General features: G+C 39.7%; 1 pseudogene; it reads left to right on the top strand.

Annotated features, from left to right (window-relative positions):
* The first annotated feature begins 388 nt into the window (after positions 1 to 388).
* LOC141515706 (U6 spliceosomal RNA) lies at positions 389 to 489 on the top strand (annotated as a pseudogene).
* Positions 490 to 15845: the final 15356 nt, after the last annotated feature.

Raw genomic sequence — 15845 nt, 5'->3', positions numbered from 1 at the left:
GGCAATGAATGGTGGGAGAAATCCAAAGTTGAGACTTGGCAAGGCATGATATACAATAGTCTAAGGGGGTAATGGATTCAAGAAAAAAGAATGGTATAGGGTTGATCAGGTTCACCAAAGAATCAAGATCGAAAAGGGAAGAGATTATATCGGGGTGATGACCTGGGAAAGAACAATGGGGTAAAAATATTGGAAGGTCCAATGAGGAGGACAAAAAGGGATATAAATTGTAAGGCAGAGAAAATTTTGCAAAGAATTTGCTAGACCCACGAAGACATCTATCTTGATATTAAGTGACTTCAGTGGCCAGTTGGTTTCAAGACATCATAGCGAAAACTATGTTGAAAATATAGTTCAGAATTAAGAAATGCAAGAAGGTTCTCCCCTTGTTTGTATAGTTTATATACACTAAAATTGGAACAATATAGAGAATATTGGCATGACCTGCCCAAGGATAACACTCAAATTTGTGAAGCATTTCATAATTTTAAAAAAGAAAGAAAGAAAAGCAGCCCAAAACTTGACCACTCAGAAGCATTTTGTATGCTTTTTATTTTATTTTTAGGTTTTTGCAAGGCAATGGGGTTAAGTGACTTGCCCAAGGTCACATTAACCAGGTAATTATTAAGTGTCTGAGGCTGGATTTGGACTCAGGTTAAGTGACTTGCCCAAGGCCACATAACTAGGTAATTATTAAGTGTCTGAAGCTGGATTTGAACTCAGATACTCCTGACTCCAACTGCGCCACCTAGCAGCCCCATTTGTATGCTTTTTAAAAAATCTTATGCCTGTGCATAGGTGCTAGGAATTCTGGGACTGGCTTTCCTGGTTAACTTCAAAACTCAGTTCAAAGCTCTAAGTGATCCATAGTACCTGCTTCAGCCACCTGCATGGCCATTGGAACAAGTTTTTTATCTGTCCACATAAGCAATTAGAACTTGGTCACCCACTGCATCCAGACCATTACATGGTTTATCGGTTTGACTTGTCTTGCCACAGGATTTTGATGACTCTGGAAGTGAGAATGAGGCTAAAAACTTTGTGAAACATCACTTAACGACCAAATCACACACAGGTCAAAATGTCACCCTTTGACATCATTGGTCCTCTTTGAAGATAAAGAAAAGGTAACAGCAATCATATCTCTTCTATATAGACATTAAAATGTGATCTCATTTTTGGGAAGAAACTGTGTTTCTGACATATTTCAATTAACAGTGTTTGACATATTTTTAATTAATTAAATATAATAATAATAAAATAAACAAATTGAATATAATATTTGTGGGATTTTACTAAAATTTTTCAAATTAGCATAAAACTTCCTTCTTGCCCTCCTACCTTCACCCCTATACCACCCCAAATGGAAAAGAGGAAACAAAACTCATATGACAGTCATATATAATTGAGCAAAAAAAAATTTTTATGTTGGATATGTCCAAAAAATATGACTTTGATTAGTACTTCATCTCTCTTTTAGGAGGTAGGTAGGATATTTTATTATGAGAACTCTAGAATTCTGGTTGGTCATTGCAGTAATCAGTTTCTAAGTCAAAGTGATTTGCCTTTACAATATTCTTTTCATTGTATGCTTTGTTCTCCTGGCTCTGCTCAACTCACTCTGAATGAGTTCAAACAAATCTTCCCAGGTTTCTTGGAAATCTTTCCCTTCATTATGTCTTGTAAATAATAGTATTCCATCATGTATAGTCACCATAACTTGTCTGGTCCTTCATTGATGGGTGCTTCCTAGGTTTCCAATTCCCTTCTATCACAAAATGAGCTGCCATAAATTTTCATTTTACTTCCTTGGTTAGAATCTGCTTTGCTTAATATTAACCCTTTCTTTAATCTACCCTTCCTCTTTGTGCATTCTTTTTGTTTTCCTCTTCCTTTACTGTTTGTCTGTTCAATAAAATATATTTCTGTGTCCATCAAGGTGTGTTTTCTTCCTTCCTTTGACTAATTCATCTGTGATGTCATTGGTCCTAGCCAAAAATGAAGGACCAACAGCAACAGTTCAGATAACAGCGATGTGCAAGTGTTAGGCATTCCCTCTTCCACCTCCACCTTGTCTGTACAGACTTCTACTTGCACACCCTTTCTCTTCCTTCCCTTAACCCCAATAGTTTCCTTTTCCTTTCTTTTCATTCTACTTTAAGATTATTCAAACCAAACAAATCACTCCCAGACCCTCCTTCTAATTTGATTCCCTCTACCACCTGCAGGGTTCTGAAGGGAAGCATATCACCTCCCCATATTTGAATACAGGCCGTTTATCCTTGTTTAGTTCTTTATGACGATTCACTAATTTTTAACTTTTTACATTTCTCTTCACACCTAGGTTTGAAGTTTAAAGTTTCTCCAGTTTTTGTCTTCATCAGAAATGCTTGGAAGTTCTCTATTTCATTAATGGTACATCCTCCTCTCCCTTCCCACCCCTTCCCTCCTCTCCATCCCCACTCCCCTGAGAACTATATTCAGTTTTTCTGGGCAAGTTATTCTTGTGTATAAACTTTTATCCTTTGCTTATAGAATATTATATTCCCAAACTCTCTGCTCTTTTACAAGGATAGTTGCTAAATCATGTGTGAGCCTAATGTAGCTCCTTGCTATTTACTTTTTTTCTGACTATTTGCAGTATTTTTTCTTTTATCTAGAAACCCTGGATTTTGACTAAGATGTTTCTTGGAGTATTCATTTTGGGGCTTCTTTCAGAAAGTGACCAGAGAATTCTTTCTGTTTCTAATTTGTCCTCCGTTTCTAAGAGGTCTGGGTAGCTTTCTTTTATGATGTCTTAAATTATGATGTTTAGATTCTTTTGTTGAAAATGACTTTCAGGTTGTCCCATAAGTCTTTAAATTCTCTCCTGAAATAATTTGGACTTATGTCCAAAGGGCTATAAAAATGTACATAACCTTTGACTCAGCACTACCACTCCTGTATCCCAAAGAAATCAGAGAAAAAGAAAAAAAAGACTTTTAATTCTCTTTTTGTTGTGACAAAGAATTGGAAATTGAGAGTATGCCCATCAATGGGAAGAACTTATACAAAATAAAGTGAGCAAAACCAAGAGAACATTGTATACAGTAATGACAATATTTTAGCAATGATCCACTGTGAAAGACAGCTAACCGAACAAAACAATGTTTCAAGAAAATGCTATCTACTTTCAGAGAAAGAACTAATGAACTCTGAGTGCAGATTAAAGTATACTTCTTTCACTTACTTAGTTTAGTTATTTATTTATTTTTGCAGTATGGCTAATATGGAAATAGGTTTTACATTATTTCACAGGCATAATTGATATCATTTTGCTTTGATATCATTTGGGGGAGGGACTGGAGGGAAGGAAAAAATGGACCTCAAAAAAATCTTTCAATAATGTTAAAATAAAAATGAAACAAAATTAATTACTAAAAATTTTTCTTTCCCCTATCTAATTTTTAGGTGAGTTGCTTTTTATAATGAGATGTCTTACACTTTTGCTTATTTTTTATTAGTCTTTTAATTTAATTTTAACATTTTTGGTAGACTCATAGAGTCATTATCTTCTATTTTTGTCTGCTCTAATTTTCAGGATTTTACTGCCTAGGTGAGGTTTTATACCTCTTATGTCAAAACATTAATTCCCTTCCTAATTTTTCCTCCTATAATTTTCTCTTATTTTACAGTAGTTTTCCTCTAGTACCTTCATTTCATTTGTGAAAAACATTTTTAGCACTTTTTAAAAACTCTTCCTAGAATCTTAGTTAAAACTTCTGAACTTGTACCTAAGCTGTGTTTTGCTTTGGTGCTCAGCTTGTAGATAGTTTGGAGTTGTTCTCATCCTCTGGGTTTGTTTTGTAAGCATAACTTTTTAATCACAAACTTTTATTTATATAATTTTAGTATTCTTCTCAGCTTACTTCCTGACTTTAGATTTTATATTAAGGCCAAGCCCTAGTACAGTTCAAAGGAATTTCTGAGCTGATCCTTTTGCTGCTTTATCAGGAGTATTGAGTATTCTGTTATTCTAGGATATTAGGGACTGCTCGGGCTAAGGACTACCAATTTCACATTCCTAAAATGAAAGGACTTATTTCCGCCCTATGGATCTGCATTTGGGTCTGAGCAACACTTTTGCATGCTTTCCCTGGTTGGATTTCCAGTAGACTACTGTTGGACTCAAACACTGTTGATCAGTCAATTGGAATTGTCGGTATAGAGTAAGCGAATTGTGGCATCCCTTTGGGCCTGGGATTCCACACCTGGTTATTATACTTCAAGCTTCAGACTGAACGTTGGGTTAGAACTGAGACCCTTTCCCACCATGGCCCCCACATTATGCTTTTCTTCCAAGGTCAAAGCCACATAGATGTTGCTTCTTTGGAACTTTATCCTTGCTCAGTATCTAGCAGAGAGTCTATGTCCACCTCTCTCCCTGGGGTTGAGATTCTTTCTTCATTTAGCCCTAGGTCTTTGACCCAGAACCGGGTAGTGAGCAACAGAGTTCCTAATTTGTACTTATTCCTGTAGCCCGCCCATATTTAGAGCCTCTGATGTTGGATTTGGAACATCTTTTTGTCCTGGTACACAGCCTCTCCCTGATCTGGAATGCTTAGAACAACCATTCCTGGCTAGATTTCATCGTTCATGTTCATAGACCTTTCTCTCTCTCCTTATGTTGACCTGGGCTGGAAAAATGACTCATGGTAATATTTTCTTGGATTTCCCAGTCAAGACTCAGTCTGATATGTCTTCTAGTTCTCTTTGGAGGAGTGGGGAATTCAGTTGTATGTCTTCTTGTTTTTCCCCATCTTGGCTCTCTTAATAAATGTTTCTTGATTGTCCTCATGGAATTTACATTATCTTTAAAGAGAAACAAGATATACCTAGAAAATATAATAGAAGGGGTGGCTAGGTGGTGCAATGGATAAAGCACCTGTCCTGGAGTCAGGAGTACCTGGGTTCAAATCTGGTCTCAGACACTTAATAATGACCTAGCTGTGTGGCCTTAGGCAAGCCACTTAACCCCATTTGCCTTGCAAAAAACCTAAAAAAAAAATGTTCCAAGGCTAGAGTCAAAACTCAAAGCAGCTTCTAAAAGATGACAAAAGGAGCTACAATTTAAGGGGAGGCTAGGTGGTGTAGTGGATAAAGCACCAGCCTTGGAGTCAGGAGTACCTGGGTTCAAATCTGGTCTCAGACACTTAATAATGACCTAGCTGTGTGGCCTTGGGCAAGCCACTTAACCCCATTTGCCTTACGAAAACCTAAAAAAAATATATAATAGAAAATATATACAAGGCAACTTCTGGGAAGGAAGGTACAGATCTAACACGGAGAGCAATTTTATAAGAATAAAATGGGGATCGCTGAGGATCCAATCATAGAACAAAGGGGAGTAGGAGAGGTACCTAGGGAAGAGGGGATTGAGAGGCAAACTTCCAAGAAATAGGGATTGTTTCATTTGCTGTCTTTTTTATGCCCGGGGCAATGGCATATAATAAATGTTTATTGATTGATAGATGGATATGAGGGACTGGAGAGTAGTTTCCGGGGAAGGGAACTTCTTCCAATTAGAATCATAAATACCTTTCCTAGTAGTAAAGGTAATGTTGATTGATTATTAATCCCTGAGCAGAAAATAGAAAGGTAGGAGTATGTGAAAACTTGTTATGGAAGTGACTTTTCCAGGGTCACATAATCAACTCCTGAGGATTCAGATTGACTCCAATTCCAGAGTTTACACCTACACCACTTTCTTTTTACAGGAAAGAAAAGTGAGGCACTGAGGACTAAGGCTGGGCCAGGTTCACACAGCTAATAAGTAACTGAACTCAGGTCGTTTTAAATGCCAAATCTTATTCATTCCACCAGCCTGCCTCTCAAGAGGCACAGATCCATGATCAAACAGTCAACCTATAAGCATTTATTAATCACCAAGCACTGTAGTAGCTGCTGGGATACAATATAAGTATTTTGTATCAGAAGAGGGAAAAATGTAAAAGAAGCCATGACCTAAAAAAACCCCAAGAATCCTCTCAGGCATCTATATTTGGGTTTGCTATGAGCAAGTCTGGAGCTTACTCATTTTTGTGGGGCCTCTAATTCCCTAAAGTGGCAGCAACTGGAAGAACTCCCTTTCTCTAAACACTTAGTCGGGGCCATTTCCTACTGAGAGTCATTAGTGACCTCAGTTTTGGTTCGGAGGGCTCACAAAGTGGCAGAATCTTAGAGCTGGAAAGGACCTTGGAAATCAGAGGATTTTAGAGCTGATGAGAACCTTAGAGATTATCTAACCCAACTTGCTCATGATGGAGTGATTTACCCAAATTCACCCAGGTCCCAAGGGAGCGGGGAGCCAAATTCAGGTCTTCTGGCTGCATAAATCATCTCTCACATTTCATAGAAAATCATTTCAAATGCCACCTCTGATGTTTATTATCTACATGACAAGGGCAGGGGATTTAAGCTCTCTTTGCCTTAATTTCTTCCTCTGTTAGAAAGAACTAGATAAATGACATCTGAGCTCCCATCTGGCTCTGAGCCACTTCATCTCTCTGAGACTGTCTCTTCATCTGTAAAATAAAGGGGTTGAACTGGCTTCTGATGCCTCTTCTGGCTCCACTATCCTACCTGAAGCACTGGGTAAGTGTTACAGGACTTCATTACAACACGCTGCCTCTCAAGAAAGCCCCGATCCATGACCAAACATTTATTAATTACCACCTGTAATGGTTGGACTTGGTATCTCAGTTGGCTCCTTTGTAAAATAGAGTTGAATAAGATGATCCCTGGGCTCCCATTCAGCTCTAAGACTACTGAGGTTCCATGTAGTTCTCGAGTTGTATGTTCCAACAGCATTCTCTGGAATGGCTCATTCCAAACCATTTCCTCATCAGCTTCTGGCAGCTCACATCTCTAGCCAAAGCTGAGGAGGTGAAACCAAATCTTTAGCCTACTTCCCAAGTCCATTTGAGTCATTTTTTTTTTTTACTTTGCCTAAATGCTGGTTCGAGATCCACCCTGTCCTTCATGAAACATATTCCTCCCCCAAGAGTGATAAATGGAAAAGACAGACCAGACCCTCCCTGGGGAGCCAGGATCAAGTCTCTAGAAAGACATTGTTTTTGTCTGAGTTGCCCTCGAAAACATATCCTCTGAATTTACTAATCAGGAAAGCAATATGAGCCCACACAGTGGGAGCTACAGGGGTGAACAGAGTCTTAGATTAAAATCGACCAGCCCCAAGAGCCATGAAAGGGGACTGGACCGAAAGGAGGAAATGGACTCCACTGTTGGTAAATGTTTTTGGATGCTGTTTATGTTTGAACTTTTCTCTGTTTTCCTGTCACAGCTTCCGTATCCTCTTCCTGTGTCCTTACAAAGGTTTGTACAATGCAGGCCCAGAATCCCCAGCCGGCCCCACCTTGCTCCTTCCTGCAGGGATATCCTTTCCATAGAGAAGAGTGGAGAATGGAGCGCTCATGTGAGAATGTGATTATGTTCCTTATCTCAGTCATTGGGTGACTGGCTGCTTGGCCACAATGCACCGGGCCGCCAGGCTCACAATTAGAGGTGGCCAGAGTCACTTCTTTGGCACATGTGTTTTCTCAGCTGAAGAGGGCAAACGTCTGTGGGGAAGGCGCTGATTGTTTTTCTGGATCTTATCGAGGGTTCACGTCGAAGGCCAGAAAGAGAGGGGTGGACTTCATTTTTTTTTTCTTCTCATTGTTTCCAACTGAATGAACAGGAAATGGGAGTCCCCTACCTGTCCCACTCTGGAGCAAAATGGATTAGATTCCATTTCTCAAACATGTCCCCGTCATAGCCAGAGGTTTGGACCTTTTTCTTTATCTTCCTCCACCCTTGAATCAGACACTTAGCCCTGGACATCGGCACAAGTTATATCTTTCAGATTTGGAAATGAATAATATAGTAAATGTTCAATGAGAAAATCAGCCTGGTAGAATACCACTACAAGCAGCCTATGGCCCATGACAGCCCTGAGTGCAACCCAAAGGAGATTCAAATGGAACTGGAAAATACTTAAGAAAAAAAAAGGAAAATACAATCAAACATAAGATTCCTACATGCTTTTCTGAGTCATTATGTGGCCCACTGAGAGGCCTTTTAATCTGGCTTAATGCCCCCACTTCCATATGAATTTGACATCAATGGTATAGTTGATGGAAGGGGGAAAGAGAGAGAGAGAGAGAGAGAGAGAGAGAGAGAGAGAGAGAGAGATCTATTAATTAAATGCACCAGGGAGATGGATAGATAGATAGATAGATAGAGGATGGATGGATGGATGGATGGATGGATGGATGGGTGATGGTGTAAGGATGACTGAGAGATAGAAGATATCTAGATGATAGACAGATGACAGAGAGATAGATAGATGTATGAATGTTGATAAGAATGATAGAGATAAAGATGATAGATGGATGACAGAGCATTTAAGCACTTTCATTTGCAAATGAAAACAAAACAGTTTCTGCCTACTAGAGGAAGACAACACATAGAGGAATGTTAGAAAGGGTATGAGGCAAAAGGAATGGGGCAGAGACAAGAGGAGGTGATTAAAAAATGGGTCACGGCAGGGCGGTCTCACCCAACAGAGCTGGGGGGAATTAGAAATGGACCATCTCACTAGAAACTCAGACTCCACTCTTGGCTCCCCTGACTCTGGATTTTCTCATCAGGAACAAGATGGGGTTAGACTTGATGGCAAACTCTCCAGGCCTGGTGACCAGGCAGCTAATGGGCACAGTGGAGAGAGTGTTGGATTTGGAGTCAGAATGCCCTGCGTTCAACTCTGGCCTCAGACTAAGTGGCATTTAAACTCTTGGTGTCTCTGTTTCCTCTTGTGCAGAATGAGGATAATCACAGCGGTAACCTCCCAGGTTGTGTGAGGATAACACTTTGGAATGCTTAAAAGTGTTAAAAAAAAAAGGTATCATCAATTTTATTATTGCTATTAATATTATTCCAAATCTATAGTCTTTGATTCTATCTTCTCTGAAGATTATAGATTCATAGTGAGAGAGCTAGAAGAGACTTTGTGGGCCATCTGATTCAATCTTTTTTACAAATCAAAAGATGTTTTTATATATTACATATATTATATACACACATAATATATGTAAGAGAGATATATATATATATATATAATTTTATTTAATAGGATTTCTGATTCTCATTCAGAGGAGGTATGGGATGGATAAACACAGGCTGGAGGATACACAGAAGCCCAGGTGTCTGGAATACACCGAGCTTCCAGTAGTTTCTTTAGAATACGCTTATAGATGCTACCACAAATATATTACAGATGGAAACCGAGACTCACCTAAATTAGTATCTGAAGCTTATGCATAAACATAAATATGTATTTATACATACATATATAATTCATTATAAAATGAAATTTATTCTCTCTATATGAACTATAATTATTATCTGATAATTAATAATAAATTTAATAATGTAGTCCAAATTCCTTGGAGTGGCACTCACTCCATGTTTTAGCTTAAACAGGAGTGTTATGGAAAGTAAATATTTAACCACCAACTGGGTTGGGGGGGAAGAGAAGTAACATATCCAGGATATACCTTAAAGTTTAATCTACATTAATTAATGTTTTCTCTATAACTTTCTTAAGTCTACACAAGCAACAAAATAATACATCCAATACTGTTTTTCAGTTCTGATTTTTGAGGTGTAAAAGTTAATACTGAAAATTTAACGACCATCTCTCCCAAACTTGTTGAAGTGGGATCCAGAGCTCTCCTCCAATTCCTGAGTGGATTTCACTAATGGATAGGATTGAGAAGGCCAAGAGTACAAGGAGAAGTATAGGTTTTGAAAGCAAAGTTCAGAGACTGGCAGGTGGTCCAGTTTGACTCACCCATAGCTAATGTGAATGGGGTGTAATGATGAATGAGGCTGGAAATGTATCATCAGATCACAGAATTATAGAATTCCAAAGTCAAAAGGCATGTTAGCGGTCATCTAACCCAATCCCCACCCAACTCATGACTTATGGCTCAAGCATCTTTCATCAGGACTCATGTTGTAGATTAGGGAAAAGACTGAGGCAGGGTAGCCCCCTGCTTCCTGCTTTTCAAAGACAGGTGTCCTTGGACATATCCCACACTAGGTTTTGAGTTACTTGCCTAGGGCATGAATGGGTTATATGTTTCATGACTCAACTGGCCTTCAAAGCAAACAAAAAACAACCCTTTCTTATCTGCAAAGTTAAATGTTTTATTTCTAGGTCAGTTACTACCATATGTGCTTCTCTAAGGAATTAGGATTTCTGATTCTCATTCAGCAGAGGTATGGGATGGATAAACACAGGCTGGAGGATACACAGAAGCCCAGGTGTCTGGAATACACTGAGCTTCCGGTAATTTCTTTAGAATACGCTTATAGATGCTACCACAAATATATTACAGATGGAAACCGAGACTCACCTAAATTAGTATCTGAAGTTTTAGGTTTCTACCCACATTTTTCCTCACTGAGAGGCAGTGGGGTATCGTGGGTACAGTGCTACATTGGGATGTAGGAGAATGTCAGATTCAGATCTTGTCTCTAGTATTAACTGTCATTTGTCATCTCTGACCCTCAGTTTTCCTCTTCTGTTAAATGTGGATAACGATGCTGGTACTGGTCATGATAATGACCAAAAAAAAAAAGCACTAATTACCTTAATAATGTGGGGTGAGACTCAAATGAGATAGTGAATATAAAACTCTTTGCAAACCTAAAATATACCTCTAATAAATACCAGTTATTTATTTTGGTGGTTGTTATTTTTACAATAATCACATTGCCTTCTCTAACTAACAATGCAATAAATTCCACCTATTTAATAGGTTAGGAAGCAGCTAATCTAGACCATGATCCTGGGGCGGGGCAGCTGGGTTGAGCAGTGGATACAGCACCGGCCCTAGAGTCAGGAGGACCTGAGTTCAAATCCGACCTCAGACACTTAATAATTACTTAGCAGTGTGGCCTTGGGCAAGTCACTTAACCCCACTAACTTACAAAAAAACCCCCAAAATATAAATGAATAAAATAATAGATCCTGAGGTGGTTTTCCATTTCCTTCTCCAGCTCATTTGACAGATGAGGAAATTGAGGTGGATAGAGTTGAGTGACTTGCCCAAGGTCAGATAATGGATAAGAGTCTGAGGCAGGATTTGAACTCAGGAAGAGGAGTCCTCCTGACTCTAGGCTTTATTCACTGTGCCCCCTACCTGCCCTTGGTTTCTTTTGGTTTCTTTAATAATCCTATGTATTGTATTTAAGCATTTAAAAACTTTATTTTGATAAGAGAACCATAAACTTCACCAGACTGCTCACAGGTCTATGCTGCCTTGAAAGAGTCTATTATTAAATTTTCTTTGATCCTTTTTTCTTTTTTTTAAAAATTTATTTAAGGCAATGGGGTTAAGTGAATTGCCCAAGGTCACACAGCTAGGCAAGTATTAAGTGTCTGAGGTCAAATTTGAACTCAGGACTTCCTACCAGGGTCTGTGCTCTCTCCAATGCCCCATCTAGCTATAAAGTTAGGTATAATGGGGTGTAATGATGAATGAGGCTGGAAATGTATCATCAGATCACAGAATTATAGAATTCCAAAGTCAAAAGGCATGTTAGCGGTCATCTAACCCAATGCCCACTGAGCTCATGACTTATGGCTCAAGCATCTTTCACCAAGACCCACGTTGTAGATTAGGGAAAAGACTGAGGCAGGGCAGCCCCCCGTTTTTCACTTCCTGATTTTGGAAATCAGCAAATTCTACAAGTGGGGGCTTGGTTTATTGTTTAGTTGAATGTCCTTCATTCAGAAAAGACCACGACATCGGGGAAGTGACACCATGACAAGCATATGAATTGGCTTTGTGGGGGGGGCTGTGCTAAGTCACCAGCCTCACTTTCTCCTCTAGAACCATCTGAGTCTAGTGACCAGATATGAATCAGGACGACTGGTGACAACCCTGGATGTGACTTGCTCAAGGTCACACAACTAGTGAGTCGAGATCAGATTAGAACTCAGGTCCTCCTGACTCCAGGGTTGGTGCTCTCTCCACTGGACCATGAATGTCTAGACTTTAAAAAACGGAGGAGAAAATGTGTTTTATGGCAGATTAAACTTAAAAGATTGTAATGGATACATTAATTTTTTTAAGCTGGTTCTAAACATTTACAGGCATACTTCTTGATGGGTGACGCCCAATCAGCTAGAACTCCTTATTGAGATATTTGGCGTGATGGAAATGTAAGTGCCGGTAACTGAATTTTTAAGTGAATTCACAGCCTATAGACAAAGTCGAAAAATTAATTTCTGCTCAGTTCGGGAATCTAGAGAAAGCAGTTGTATACATGGGTAGCCTGGTTGAAACTCAGCAAAGTGGAAGGTCAGAGGGGTTAATAACAGTCACTAAAAAGTGGAAGGGAATCCACCCTTTCAATTAGAGAGGAAACATTCTCCTTCCAAAAAGCCCTTAAAGTGTGAAGAGCTCTTAGGCCCAAGAAGAGGCCTCTGAAGGCCAGGAACTTAATCCCAAGGGCCCAAGGGCATCTGAGAAGTAGAACTGGATGAGAAGGCCGTTGTCCTCCAGTTACATGGACTTCCAGACTGTCTGTCATCCGGGACTTCCAAACTCCAGACTCTGGACCTTTTGCATGGGCCGTCCCCTAGGCTTGGAACGCCCTCCCTCCTCATCTCTACTCTCAATCGGACCTTTTATAGGAAGCCTTTCCCCCATCCCCCTTGACGTCAGGCCTTCATTCTTGAAGAAGACCATAACACCAGGGAGGTGATGCCATGACAAGCAAGTGAATTGGATTTGAGAGAGGGGGGCTATGTTAAGATACCTGCCTCCGGAGTCATCTGGATTCAGCGGCCAGATATGAATGAGAATGCCTGGAGGTGGCCCTGGATGCAAGGCAATCAGGGTTAAGTGACTTGCCCAGGGTCACGCAGCTAGTAAGAAGCAAGTATCCGAGGCTGGATTGAACTCGGGTCCTGCTGACTCCAGGGCTGATGCTCTACCCACTGCAACACCTAGCTGCCCAGTCCCCCTTAATTCCAGTGCCTTCTCTCAGCTAAGTATTTCTGATTTATCCTGTCTATATCTTGTTTATATATAGTTGTTTGCACAGTCTTTCCCCTATAAGACTATGAACTCCCTGAAGACAGGGATTATATGTTACCTTTCTTTGTATCTTTGGCACTTCTCACAGTGTACTCATTTCTTGAACAATAGCGCTTTATCAGTGGTTGTTGATTAAATTACTAATGATGGAATCTCAGATGTCCATATGCTGGGCCTTTTTTACATCTCTGAAACCATCTTATATAAGAGCATGAATTCAAATAATCCAATGGGAAGATAACATGCTAACAATGATGTACTTACAATACAGGTAGGTGGGAGGTAATCTTAAAAGGAAGGCCACTAGCTGTGGGAAAGAACAGAGAAAGGCCTTTTGTAAGAGATAGAATTTGTGCTGAGTATTTTTTTTTAGGGCAATGCAGACTTTTTAGGGCAAATAAGGACTATTTGATTTGTATATGCATTAGTGCCTAGAATTAGTGCCCAAGACCACACAGCTAGGTAATTTATTAAGTGTCTTAGGTTGGATTTGAACTCAGGTCCTCCTGACTCCAGGGCCGGTGCTCTATGGACTCTGCCATATTGAAAGGAGTTGGGGTGGCCAGTTGGCCGCAGGCTAGAATCAAGGAGGTTCAACTTCCTGAATTCAAATTTGACCTCAGCTACTTTCTAGCTGGGTGAACCTGGGCAAGTCACTTCATCCTGTTTGCCTCAGTTTCCTCATCTGCAAAATGAATTGGAGAAGGAAATGGTGAACCCTGACAGTATCTTTGTGGGGAAAAAACTCCAAATGGGATCACAAAGAGGCTGGAACAAGTGAACAACGACAAAATTGAAGCAAGCCAGAGAGGTTAACGGTGGAAACAATCAAGGAGAGTATTTCAGACGCAAGAGACAGGTAGTAAAAGTCGTGTCTGAGGAATAGTAAAAAAGGTCAACGAAACGTAAAGGAAGTGAAGACATTAATAACTTCAGGAGCTGGACGGTAGCTGGGATCCTGCAAGCGGCCAGAGATTCAAAGATGGCTTTGGTTCTATCTCTTATAGTTGACTTGTCTAGCAATTCAATAAGCATTTATTAAGTTCATCTTTTATATCAAGTGGAGGCAGCTACAGCCCTGGGTCTGGAGTCAGGAAGACCTGAGTTCAAATCCAGCCTCATACACTTACTAACTGTGTGATCCTGAGCAAGTCACTTAATCTCTGTTTGCCTTAACCCACGGGAGAAAGAAATGGTAAATCACTCTCTTTGCCAAGAAAACAACATGGACAGTCTAGTCCCCAGGGTCACAAAAAGTGAGAAATGACTGAATGATGAAACAACAAATTAAACAGAATTCTAGGCACTAATACATATGCAAATCAAATAGTCCTTATTTTCAAGAACCTTGTGTTCTATGGGAAGGAAAATAGCATATGTATGAAAATTGATTTCAGTTTAACTTGATGCTTGGGAGGAGATTGAAGGTAATTATCCAGTGATCAATTCACTACACAGAAAAATACAAGTTTGGATAGATATTAAAAATGGAATCTGTACCAGAATAGTTTAATTTATTCTACGAGTGGTAATGGAGAAGCAAGACATATCCATCTGAATTACAGTGAAGCATAGGATTATGGGGGATTTGGTAGCGCTGAGATCCACTACATGGGCCTTTATAGTGACCACTTGGTGGACAGATGGAAACATACATCTGACAAGTTGCTTATTGAATATAAATTTTCCACTAGTCAACCTCCTGGAAGACCTATTATATTCCTTTATCTTGGGGGAGGTGGGCTGAAGAGCAACTAAGATAATACAGTGGGTAGAGCACTAGCCCTCAAGTCAGGAGGATCTGAGTTCAAATCCAGCCTCAGACACTTACTAGCTTGGACAAGTCACTTCATCCTGACTGCCTTATATCCAGGGCCATCTCCAGTCATCCGGATTCCTATCTGGCCACTGGACCCAGATGGCTCTGGAGGAGAACGTGAGGCTGGTGACTTAGCACAGCCCCACTGACTCAAAGCCAATTTAGAAGCATGTCATGGCATCACTTCCATGATGTCATGGTCATTCTTTAAAACAAAGGACAATAATTCATCTTATAAATGACTACTATTTGTTAAACATAAATGTACACATACAACTTTTACCATACATACTGTTTGCTGCCAAGGGGAGGGGGGAGGAAAGGGAGGGAGATAGAAAAATGTGTAACTTGTATATTTGCAAATGGATGAATGCTGAAAAACCGCACAGCATATTATTGGAAAAATAAAATTTTAAAAATTAAAAATTAAAAAAAAGAAAGTAAAGGAAGGACAATCATCATTAGAGACAATTCTCTCCTGTTCCCTCCTCTCAATGTGACCTCACAGCAATCCTAGGAAGTAGGTGCCATTATTATCACCATTTCATAGTTGAGGAAATTGAGATTGAGAGAGCTCATGTGATTTATTCAGGATCCCACAGATATTTGAGACAGATTGAAGCAATCTGGATTCTGCCCCCAGGTCCATGCTGGGAATACTTTAGGTTGATCTCCTAGGATTTTGTTTCTCTTACTTCTCAACCTTCCCTACTTAATGACACTGTGATGAGATTTAATTAATGTTTATAAATTGTTCTGAAATCCTCTAATTAAAGTTGCCATTAAAAGGCAGTTATTTTTATAGCTGCCTGTAAATTACCAAGAATTCTCATAAACTTTTGGTTAAGTAAGTATTACCCTTGATTTGAATG

This window comes from Macrotis lagotis, chromosome 2, assembly GCF_037893015.1.
Source record: "Macrotis lagotis isolate mMagLag1 chromosome 2, bilby.v1.9.chrom.fasta, whole genome shotgun sequence".
In the NCBI taxonomy this organism is placed as follows: Eukaryota; Metazoa; Chordata; class Mammalia; order Peramelemorphia; family Peramelidae; genus Macrotis; species Macrotis lagotis.
Note: the sequence above shows the minus strand (reverse complement) of the source record. Positions and strands in the feature narration are given on the sequence as shown.